The sequence below is a fragment of the Orycteropus afer genome, unplaced genomic scaffold, assembly GCF_000298275.1.
Source record: "Orycteropus afer afer isolate SDZICR_OR568_19922 unplaced genomic scaffold, OryAfe1.0 scaffold00280, whole genome shotgun sequence".
Taxonomy (NCBI): Eukaryota; Metazoa; Chordata; class Mammalia; order Tubulidentata; family Orycteropodidae; genus Orycteropus; species Orycteropus afer.
The window spans coordinates 3,485,313-3,497,834 of NW_006921867.1; positions in this window are offsets into that span (position 1 = coordinate 3,485,313).

Below are 12,522 nucleotides of genomic sequence, written 5' to 3' on the forward strand. Positions count from 1 at the left end.
GAAGGAAGGTTGGGCAATCTACTTCCGTAGTGATACTTCGTCGGAAACCCAAGGAGTGGTTGCTATGAGTTGGGGCCGACTCGATGGCACATAACAACAACAACAACAACAACTACAAATGGAAAGGAAAGAGACTTTGGATATGTAGAACACTACTGAAGAAGAAGAACAAAGTGGGAGGTCTCACACTCCCAAATCTCAAAACCTACTATACAGCCATAGTAGTCAAAAAAGCTTGGTATTGGTACAAAGATAGACAGATAGACCAATGAAACAGAGTTGAAAATCAAGAAATGGACCCATCCATCTATGGAGAGCTGATCTTTGACAAAGGTCCAAACCCATTAAATGGGGAGGAGATAGGCTCTTTAACAAATGGTGCTGGTAAAATTGGATATCCACTTGCAGAAAAATGAAGCAAGACCCATACCTCACTTCATGCACAAAAAACAAACTCAAGCTGGATCAAAGACTTAAATGTAAATCCAAAACTATATAATTCATCAAAGATAAAATAGGGGCAAATCTAGGAGCCCAAATTTATGGCATAAATAGACTATCAAACATATTCCAGAATTCACAAGTGGTAGAAGAGAAGCTAGATAACTGGGACCTTTTAAAAATAAAATTCTTATGTTCATCAAAAGACTTTGTCAAAAAGATAACAAGAGAACCTACAGATTGGGAGAAAATATTTGGCTACGACATATCTGACAAAGGACTTATCTCCAAAATCTATAGAAAATGTCAACACCTCAACACCAAAAAGACAAACAATCCAATTCAAAAATGGGCAAGAGACATGAACAGACACCTCACTAAAGACAATATTTTGGCAGCCAACAAACACATGAGGAATTGCTCATGAAATCTTTAGTCATTAGAGAGATGCAAATCAAAGCAATGATGAGATATCATCTCACTCCAGCAATAATAGCAAAATTCAACAGGACAGAAAATGCCAAATGCTGGTGAGGTTATGGAGAGATTGGAAATCTCATACACTGCTGGTGAGACTGTAAAATGGTACAACCATTGTGGCATACAGTATGGTGTTTCCTTATAAAACTGAAAATAGAAATACCATTTGACCCAGCAATTCCATTACTAGGAATATATCCTAAAGAGATGAGAGGCAGCACGTGAACAGACATATGCACACCTATGTTCATCGCAGCACAATTCACTATAGGAAAGAGATGGAAACAACCTAAATGCCCATCAACAGATGAATGGATAACCAAACTATGTTACATTCACACAATGGAATAAATACTATGCTACATTAAAGAACAATGAAGGATATGTGAATCATCTCACAATGTGGATGAGCCTGGAGGGCATTGTTGTTGTTGTTATGTGCTGTCGAGTTGGAAACCGACTCATAGCGACCCCTCCTTGGGCAGTATCACAACGAAAGTAGATTGCCCAATCTTCCTTCCAAGGAGTGGCTGGTGGATTTGAACCGCTAGCCTCCTGCTGAGTGAAATAAGTCACTTGCAGAAGAACAAATATTGTGTGAACCCACTACTGTAAAAAGACAAGGAAGGCTTTGCTTAGGGAAGGGAACTTAATTTGTAGGTTACTGAGGTGGAGAGGGAAGGGGAGGGAATAATGTTGGTCTAGTTGGTGGCCACACACTGAGTTAGGTAAGGGGAGGGATGGTATGGAAAGAGTCTGTGACCAGCATGATAATATTGGGGAAAGGGAGGACACTGAATTGTGCACATAAGATATAAATGACAGAGGCTAATACCAGTATATCTACTATACTGCATTACCATTAACACCAAACACCAGGCTACAGATAAACACATAAATATCTGAGAAGATCAGATTGGGGATCAGTGAACAGGATTATACCCTAAATCAAAGATAGATTCAGCTGAGGTCAATCTTGCATAGATATCAATGATACAAAATACCCACAATCCTTACAGAAACAACAGAAGACAGACATAGAGCAATCCCTCACAGTCAGCCAGACACTGTAGGAGAGAGATCCAATGGACTCAGGACTCAGGACCAGAGTACTGGGGGACACTAGACTCAATTGACAAGACAAAATACATAAAAGTCTTGTTCAAAAACCTACATTGGTGAGTAGCGACTAGGGTATTTAAAGCTTTCAAGCAGCCATCTAAGATGCAGCTAATGGTCTCCTGTGGTCGGAGGCGAGGAAGAGTGCAAAAAGCCAGGGACATTTGGAAGCAATCAGCCCTAGTCATGATGGACCTCAAGACCAGAAGAACTAGATGGTGCTCAGCTACCAATGCTGACCACTCAGGAAAGGATCAAAACTGGAGATCCTGGATAGAGTGGGAGGAAAAATGTGGAACAAAATCCAAAAACAGAATAATGACCTGAATTAATGGTTGGATGGAGTCTGGTGGGACCCCCAATACTATGGCCCTGAGATACACTTAGGGCCTGGAATGAAACTCACTCCCAAGAGCTGGCTCTCAGCCCAATAGTAAATAAGATGAACACACTGACCACTCAACCCAGGGTGACGCACCCACATACTCTATGGAGATGCATCCCTTGAAGCAATCGGCCATGGGGCACCAGAGGTGCTACATTCATATGGAGGAAATACAGGACACAGGGGAATGCTAAACTCTGAGGGGCACGGTGATGAGGGAAGATTACCAGGAAGGGAGAGGAGGAGATTGGGTTAAGGTTGGGGATGGTAATTGAGGAGTGAAACCAAATGTACTCAAAATGTTGAATGTAAAACAAACTCTGCTCTGTAAATTTGCACCTAAAGCACAATAAAAAGGAAAGAAAGAAGGAAGGAAGGAAGGAGGGAAGGAAGGAGGAAAGGAAGGAAGGAAGAACTCTCACAACTCAACCTCAATAAATGAATAAAATGGCAAAAAATTTGAACATATCCTTCACCAAGGAAAATATACAGATTACAAATAGCATCTTGAAAAGATGCTAAAAAATTATTGGGAAAGGATTACTCATTCAGTGAATTGTGGCCAGCCTTAGCACTCTACCTTCCCAGTGCATGTACAATAGGTTGATGGATGCTAAAAAATTATTAGTAATTAGAGAAATTCAAAGTATAAGCACAATGTGATCAACACCACTATACATCTATTAAAAAACAAACAAAACTTTGTTGAGTCAATTCTGACTCCTGATGTGTCAGAGTAGAACTGTGCTCCAGAGTGTTTTCAATGGCTGATTTTTCAGTAGATCGCCAAGACCTTTCTTCTGAGTCACCTCTGGGTAGACTAGGGACCACCAACATTTTGGTTAACAGCCAAGCGCTTAACCACCTAGCCACCCACGGATTCCATACACTTATGAGAGTGACTAAAAACAAAACAAAACAAAAAGATGACCAATCACATGCTATCAAGTGTGCAAGGCAAATTGAACTCCCATGACTGATAGGGATGCAAAATGGTATAAGCACTAAAGAAAATAGTTTGGCAGATCTTTATAAATTTAAAATTACACTTACCACGTGATCTAGCAATCCTATTTCTATTTAATCATCACAGAAAAATAAAAACATATTGTTTGTAACAACTCTATTCACAATTGCCAAAACTGGAAACAATTCAAACATCCTTCAAACCATGAATACACAAATAGTACAATATAGTATTTCTCATCAATAGAAAGGATCACACTAATGATACATGTAACAAGTTGGATTAATCTCAAAGGCATTATTCTAAATGAAAGAAGCCAGTCGCCAAAGGTTACATACTGTATGGTTCCATTTATATGACATTTTGGAAAAGACAAAACTATAGAGATGGTGAATAGATCGATGGTTGTCAGGGATTGGCGTGGAGGGAGGTTTTGACGAAAACAGGCAGCATGTGAGAGTTTTTTTGCAGGTAATAGAACTGCTATGTATAATGGTTATACTGGTGTTTGTGAAAAGCTATCGATATGCTAAAAGGTCAGTTTTACAGTATGTAAATTTAGAAACAAATACGGAAAAAATCATAGCATCTGTACTCATAGGATAAAGGTAAAGTTTTACATAGGTTATTTGTAATATAATGAAAAAAATTTATCTGATTATTCTCAGGTTATAAAAAATTATCACCTATTTTTAACTAAAACCATAGGAAAGATTACCTATCTTGTTTCCAGCTCACAACATTTTGGTTAATCATTTTCCGTTTCCAATATTAACAACTCATATTCTACATTAAGTTTCTCTCTTGAAATTTTTCTCTCTTGAGTCAGCATGAAATATATGCAACTGGGTATGGTATCCCCTTGTTTTAATTTTTCTAGTAAAATTAGGCAATAGCTAATTGCCATCAACTTGAATAATAGTTTTCTACACTATCAAAAATTATTAATAGGCTTGTTGTTATTGTTGTTTGCCATCGAGTCACCCCTAAGTCAGGCATTTTCCCCATAGGCTAACCCTTTCTGAATCTCCTAGTCCTTCCTCCAAAAATGTAAATTTAGACTCTTACTCTTCCCAAAGTTTTGTATCCCTGATAATACCTAATTCTTTCCCACAATGTGGCTGGCTATCTAATTGGCACTTAATAAATACTTAAAGTCTCCCACAACTAACAATGCTGCCAACAAGATTTTTGCAAGCCCTAGATTCCCTCGATTTATGATTGAAATCCCTGACAGAAGCCCTACCTGTTGGTTATCTGTGTTGTTGACTTGAAAGAGAACAATGATATTTATGGCCTAAGCCATGGGGCAGAAATGGCATTCTGTTTGGAATTGTGACTGATCTGAAACCGGCTCTTGCTCAGATGCAGAGCTGCTCTAATTCCCTGTGGGGGTGGACTATAGGAGATCATCAGAGAAAATAATCATTTGATTTGTGAATAACCCAGACACAGTCATTTAGTTAGGCCCTGAGCACTGTGGATTATGGCCCTCCATTTTCAGACGTAGGCACTCTAAAGGAGAAGGATATATTTGCTGTTGTTTGGAAGTTTGATCTCCAGGTTTGATTTAACAGCTGTACTACTTTGTTAATTTGTGTTCCATGTCAGTATGTTTTGCATCACATAGTAAGAATCAGGTACTTATGTGAGGTCATGTGTCTGCTGCCTTGTACCTCTTTCTTTCTTAATTCTCTCCTCATCAAGTTATGTGGAATCCTGATTATGCATGTAGAATACTGGTCAATTATTTATACATGTTGTATACTAATGCCCACTGATCTCCCATTCCCACCATCTAAATTGCAGTTAGAATTTGCAAGATAGCAACAGGTGAGCACAGATCCTGTTAGCTTTCCCTTTCATATTACAGCACACCTCGTAGGCTGTGATAGTCTGAATAAGTGCTTTACACCACTGTCTGGGCTAATTCATTTCCCTTTAATCGGTTCTAATTCAGTTTAAATTTGATAACCTTGATAATATTGAAATAAATGTAATAATTTTCCAGTCAAATTTTTGGAAATAATTGCTAACCAAACCAAACCAAACCCACTGCCATAGAATTGCTTCTGACTCATAGTGACCCTTTTAGGACAACGTAGAACTGCCCCATAGTGTTTCCAAGGCTGTAAATCTTTACTGAGGCAGACTGCTAAATCTTTCTCCAGCGAAGTGGCTTGTGAATTTGAAATGCTGACCTTTCGGTTAGCTGCTGAGGACTTAGCCTCCATGCCACCAAAGGTCCTTTGGAATAAGTACTAGTCTTGATGAATTAAAGATAAAATAAAACAAAATCCCTGCTCTTAAGAGGAAACATACAAACCAGTGATCATAGTACTGTGTCATAAAATCTGTGAGAATGATCATATTGTGTTGATTAAGAATGTGGGCTGTTAGCCAGCTACCTAGAAGGAGCGAATAGTTGAACTGTGGGCTCAGGATCATAGTCACAGGGGACATCAAACTAAATTGGCATAACATACTACACAAAAACGTTCTACTTCCTAATTTGGCAAGTAGCGACTGGGATCTTAAAAGCTTGCAAGCAGGCATCTAGATGCAATGATGGGTCTTTCCTTGTCCAGAGCAAAGAAGAATGAAGAAAACCAAAGATTCATGGAAACAATTAGCCTAGTGATTGGTACACCATGTGAACCGCACCCTATATGACTATGAGACCAGAATAACTAGATGGTGCCCGGCTATCACTGTCAACCACTTGGAAGGGGATCTATATAGGAGATCCTGAATAGAGAGGGAGAACAATGTGGAACAAAACTCAAAATCATTTGGGAAAAAATTAAAAAGGGGGGGAAGGATACCAGGTTTGCTGGTCTGATAGAGGGTTGTGGAACCACTGAGACTATGGCCCCTAGCTGCTCTTCAGGTCTGGAATTGAACCCATACCTGTGGCTTCCAGCCAAACAAAAGACAGGTATATGAGTTGAACATTTACCTCAAGTAGGTACTCTCCTTGGAGAGAACAATCATGGGAGAAAGAAGGGCTGTTTATGCACAGGGAGACAGCTCAGGGGGCAGGAGTGCATGGAGGGATGGACACAGGGAAGAGGTAATTATTGGCCAGAAGTGGGAGGGGAGCTGTTGCATTTTGGTAAATTGTGGTCAATGTCATGAGACAAAGTGTATGTGAACTGCTGTATGGAAAGTGAATTTGCTCTGTAAACTTTCACCCAAATCACACACACAAAAAAAAAAGAATGTGGGCTATCTGGGTTTGAATCCTAACCTTATTATTTACTAGCTGCATATCTTGGGAAAGAAACCCTAACCTGAGTGGTTAAGAACTCAGCTTCTACTTGAAAGGTTGGCATTTTGAACCCACCAGAATGTCTTTGGGAAGAAAGATGTGGCAGTCTGCTTCCAGAAAGATCACAGCCTAAGAAACCCTAAGGGACAGTTCTACCTTCTCCCATAGATGAGTCCCACTGAAGGCAATGTTTTTTGTTTGTGTGTTTGTTCATGGGTATGTCCTGGGAAGGTTACTAACCCTCTATGTGCCCCCATTTGCAGCATCTGCAAAGTGGAAATAATTAAAGCTCTTACCTCATTGTGTTGCTGGGTAGATTAAATTAGTTAATATTGGTAAGATGTTTAGAAAAATGTCTGGCGGAGAGTAAACAATCAGTAATTATTAGCTATTTAGCCTGGAAGTTTAGACAAAGGGCATACAAAATGCATTGATTTTTATGTAAAGAGGAAATTAGAGAAAGCTTTCTTAGAAGTAATGATAATTAAACTGAATTCTAAACAACATATAGGGCCATTCCAGGGGAAGAAAGTCTGGCAGGTTGGTTGGGCTCATGAACTAGAATACAGACTGCTGAAGTTTTTGTTTGGTTCACTTAATGTTTTAGATTTGTAAATCTTATTTCTACACATTTAATTTTCAAGAGTTTTCCCATGAAAATAATGTCTTAAGAAGTAAGAACAGGGGCCGAGCTCTTTGACTGGAGCTGTAGGCCAACTGTCTAAGGTCCTTAGATGAGGCCACCACTCTTCATTTCCCTAGCACACCTGTGTAAACCCTAACACTGATAAAATACACATGTGCTATTGTTACTCATTCATGGTGCCTCCTTCAAGTACACTCTGAAGTCTTTGGGTTTTTTTTTTTTTACCTCATCCATGTTATTGTTCCTTTTTTGTTTTGTCTACTATTCCATATTGTGGATATACCGTATTTTTTTTAAGTTGTGGTAAACATATATTCAGCATAATGTTTGTCATTGTTTTACCCATTCACCAGATGATGGAGATTTGGGTTGTTTCCAGTTTTTGTCTGTTTGAATAATGGATGCATACATTTTCATTTCCTTTGGGTAAATACTTCATAAAATTGCTGAATTTTATGGTAAGTGTTTGAATAACATATAAAATATTTCCTTACTGCTTTCTAAAGTGGCTGACCATTTTGCAGTCTATCAATCATATATGAGATTCCCATTGGCTCCATATCCTAAGTGGTATTGGCATTATCAATGATTTTAAATTTAGTCATGCTGGTGCTTGTTTAGTGTTCTCACATCATGGATAATTTTAATTTCCCTGATAACTAATAATTTTGAGCAATTTTCATGTGGTTATTTTCCATTTGCATATATTTTCCCCAAATGTCTGTATAAAACTTTTGCCCATTTTTAGTATTGGGTTTTCTTTTCTGGTTACCTAGTGCTGATCTGACAAGAATATACCACAAATGGGATGGCTTTAATGAACAGTTTATTCTCTCACAGTTTGGGAGGCTAGAAGTCCATGTTCAAAGTGCCAGGTTCTAGGGGCTATGTGAAAGCCCCTCGACCCTCGACCTTGGGCTTCAGCTCTGCCTCTTGCTCCCGGTCCACTGAAGCTAGAGGCATCTCTTCACTCAGGCAGCTACTCGCTGCTGAGGCTAACAAGCCCAAGGTCGGCAAATAAAATGGCACAGTCCTGATGTTACCAAACCACATGGTAGGCCATTCATTTAATTCCATTGGAAGTCCCAAGGTTGGCAGACCATGGCAGGCTGCTGAACAATGACACAGCTACATGCAGGGTTCACGAGTGCCATAAGCTAAAGACCATTCCCCAAGGCTTCTCTTTATATACAGGAAGCAGACCACATCCTTAAGGCAGCTACACAGATGCTCACAGTAGATTGATTCCACCATGGAGTTGGTTACCAGTCTCCTCACAGGGAATACTACATCCAGCTGCCCAGCCACTCAACCAGGCCCAGCCAAGGTGACACACAAACTTAACCACATCTGTCTTCTAATTATTAAGTCCTCCTCGTGTTTCCGAGGCAGTATCACTATGGAAGTAGATTGCCCAATCTACTGTGGCTGGTGGGTTTGAACCTCCCACCTTCTGGTTAGCAGTCAAATGCCTTAGGCACTACACTACCAGAGCTCCCAATTATTGAGTAAAACCACATTGCATTACTAGGATAAACTCCTCCACGTGGTCATGATTTATTATATATTTACATATTGTTGGACTGAATTTTCTAATTTTAAAAAGGTGTTTTACATCTATGCTCATTAGGGCTATCTGTCTCCAGTTATCTTTCCTTGGTATGATGTTGTCTGCTTCTGGTGTTAGTATAATGCTGGCTTCATAAAGTTATGGGAAGTCTTCCTTCTCTGTTTTCAAGAAACAGTTTGTTTAGGATGGGTATTATTAATTAACTAATTTTGCCTCCTTAAATGCTTGAAGGAAATCACCTTTCAAACTATCTGGGCCAGAGTGTTTTTGTTCGTTTGTTTTTATGGGTTTTTAATTGTGATGTAGATACAGTACATAAAGGTATTTAAAGTCTCTTTTTAAAAAATGTTTTCTTGTGATTTGGATGAAAATCAGTTTTCCCTTCAATAGTTCCTATGTATTTTGTTTCATGTCATTGATTCTAACCCTCTCAATGTAACCACTCATCCCACTTCCTCCCTGTGTTTCTCCTTTCCATTCTTCCTCTTTTCCTAACACTTCCTGCCTTCTGAACTTTGTCCTTGAGCAAGTGCTGCCCTTTTGATCTCCAGTGGTTGATTGTTCTAAGGAGTATGTACTTCCCTTGTGTTATTGTTCATCTTGAAGACAATCAAGCTTTCTTTTCCTTTTTGGGTTATTTTGGTAATATTTATCTTTCAAGTAATTTCTTCATTTAATCTAGGTTGTCTGATTTATTAGTATAATCTTATTCATTGTATTCTCTTAGTATCATTGTAATTTCTATAGAATTTGTGGTATTGTCTCTCCTTAATAAATGATGTTGGTACTTTATAGTGTATATCTTTTTGATTTATTCATAATCAAAGAAGCTTATGAATTTTACTGATGTTTTCAAAGAACTAGCTTTTGGCTTTATTTATTTTCTCTAACATTTGTTTATTTTCTATTTATCTGATTTCTGGTCTAACCTATATTTAGGCCTTCCATCTAATCAAAAAAAACAAAAGGAGCTCTGGTAGCACAATGCCTAAGGTATCTGACTGCTAACCAGAAGGTTGGTGGTTCAAACCCACTGGCCACTCTGCGGGAGGAAGACTGGGCAATCTATTTCCATAGAGATTTACCACCTTGGAATGAGTCATAATCGACTCAGTGGCAGTGAGTTTGTTTTTTTATCTTCAGGACTTCCATCTACTTATTTTTTAAAAATTAATCTACAATTTTTCTAATTTATCATGATGAAAATTTAGATTATTGATTTTAAACTTTTTGTTCTTTTCTTTTTAATTGTTAAATATGTAGAACACAATATTTGCCAATTCAACATTTTTCATGTTTTTAATTGAATCAAAGCAATTACATTATGTTGTACAATATTCATGAATTTGCACTGCCAAATTTTCTATCTCATAAATGAAAATTCATTGCTACCTAATCAATGATTTTTGTTCTTTTCTAGCATTAATATTTAAAGGAGAAAATTTCTATGTGAGCCCTGCTTAATCTGTTGTTGTTGTTATGTGCCATCGCGTCAGACCCAATTCATAGCGACCCCTCCTTGGGTTGTCAAGGCAGTAAGTGTTACTACAGAAGTAGATTACCCAACCTTCCTGCTTAATCTACAAATCCTAAATTTTTATATGCTGTATTTTTATTATCATTCAATTAATTTTTTTTGTTTCTTCCCTGACCCATTCATTATTTTGAAATGCTTTTTTATTTCAATTTAAAAAAAAATACATTTCTACTTATATTATTGATATTAGTGATTCCTACCTGAATTATGTTGTCATCAGGGAGTGCAGTATAATTCCATTCTTTCAAACACTGAGACTTGTTTTATTATCCAGCATATGGCCTATTATATTAACATATCAGATGCGCTTGAAAGAATATATATTCTAATGTTGTTGGCTTTGTGTTCTATAAATGTCAATTAACTCAAGATAATCAAAACTCTCTCTGCCATCGAGTTGGATCCAACTCATAGCAACATCTCCTTGGGTTCCCAAGGTGGTATCTCTATGGAAGTAGATTGTCCAGTCTTCCTTCTGAGGAGTGGCTGGTGGGTTTGAACCGCCAGCCTTCTGGTTAGTAGTCAAATGCCTTATTTTTTCTTTCTTTCTTATGTCTTTGCTGAATTTTTGTACAGTTGTATCAACTGGTAACAGATGAATATTAAAATCTCCAATTCTGATTTTGGACTTAAGGATTTATTCATTTAATGTCAATTTTCACTTCATGTATTTTGAAACTTATTAGAGTCATACATATTTATGATTATTATGCTGGTCTGTAGAACTGACCCTTTTATCATTAGGGAATATAACTCATTATCTTTGGTAGTCTTTTATGCCTTGATATCTATTTCATCTGTTATTAATGTAGCCACTTCAGACTTGTTATACTTACTGTTTATATGATGTATCATTTTCCATCCATTTAATTTTCACATATTCATATTTAAAGTGCATCTGTTAGGACAGTATATAGGGAAGTCTGTTTTTTTTTTAATCTCTTCTAACAATATCTGCCTTTTCTATTATAGTCTATTTACGTTAAATATAATTATTGATATGTGTGCTTTCGTGTCTATTACTTTATTATTTGTTTTCCATATGCCCCCTTGTTTTATGCTGATTTTTATTTATATGTAATAAATTTCTATATATTATAAACCACCCTACACACAAAAACAAAACAAAACAAAGTCTGTTCCTGTTAAGTTGATTCTGATTTATGGTGACTTCATGTGTTACAGAATAGAACTGAGTTCCATAGGGTTTTCTTGGCTATAATCCTAACAGCATAGCACATTGCCTTTCTTATGGGTTCCTACTGCCATAGCCAAGTGCAAACCATCTGCATCACCTAACATAGATCTTAGGAGCTCTGGTAGCATAGTGCCTAAGGCACTTGACTGCTAACCGGAAGGCTGGCGATTCAAACCCACCAGCCACCCCTTGGAAGGCAGGTTGGGCAATCTACTTCGGTAATGATACCACCTCAGAAACCAAATATTTCTATTTATTGACTTCTTTCCTTATTTATTTGGTTAATCTGGCAAAGTCTTTATTTTGCTGTCACTCTTGAAATATTTTTTCTGTGTTTGGAATTCTTGGTTGATATTTTTTAATGTTGTTGTTGTTGTTAATGGGACTGTTCCCCTCTCTTCTGGCCTCTACAACATCTGGTGAAAAGTCAGGTTGTTATTGAACTGTTATTGCTCTGAATCTAACAGATTGCTTTTCTCTTCCTGCTTTCAAGATTTGCCTTTTTCTCTAGCTTTCCACAGTTTTCTTGGTGCTCTTTCAGCATTTTCTATTTCTAAACTTGGGGAAATTTTTGTACATTTTTTCTTCAAATATTTTCTACCATATTTTCCATTCTTCTCTTTCTGGTATTCCAATTGCATGCCAACTAGACTGTTTCATATCTCTTAGAAAATCTTTGAGGCTCTGTTTACCTTTTCAATAGTTTTATCTCTGTTTTCTTTACAATTGGGTAATATGTATCATTTTTTTTTTTTTAAGTACACAGTCTTTCCTCTGTCATCTCCATTTGGCTGGTAAATCCATTCAGTATGTTTTTTCATTTATATATATAAAACGACTATTTTTTTTTTTTATTAGTATTTGGGTGAAGATTTACAGAGTAAATTCACTTTTCATACAGCAGTTCA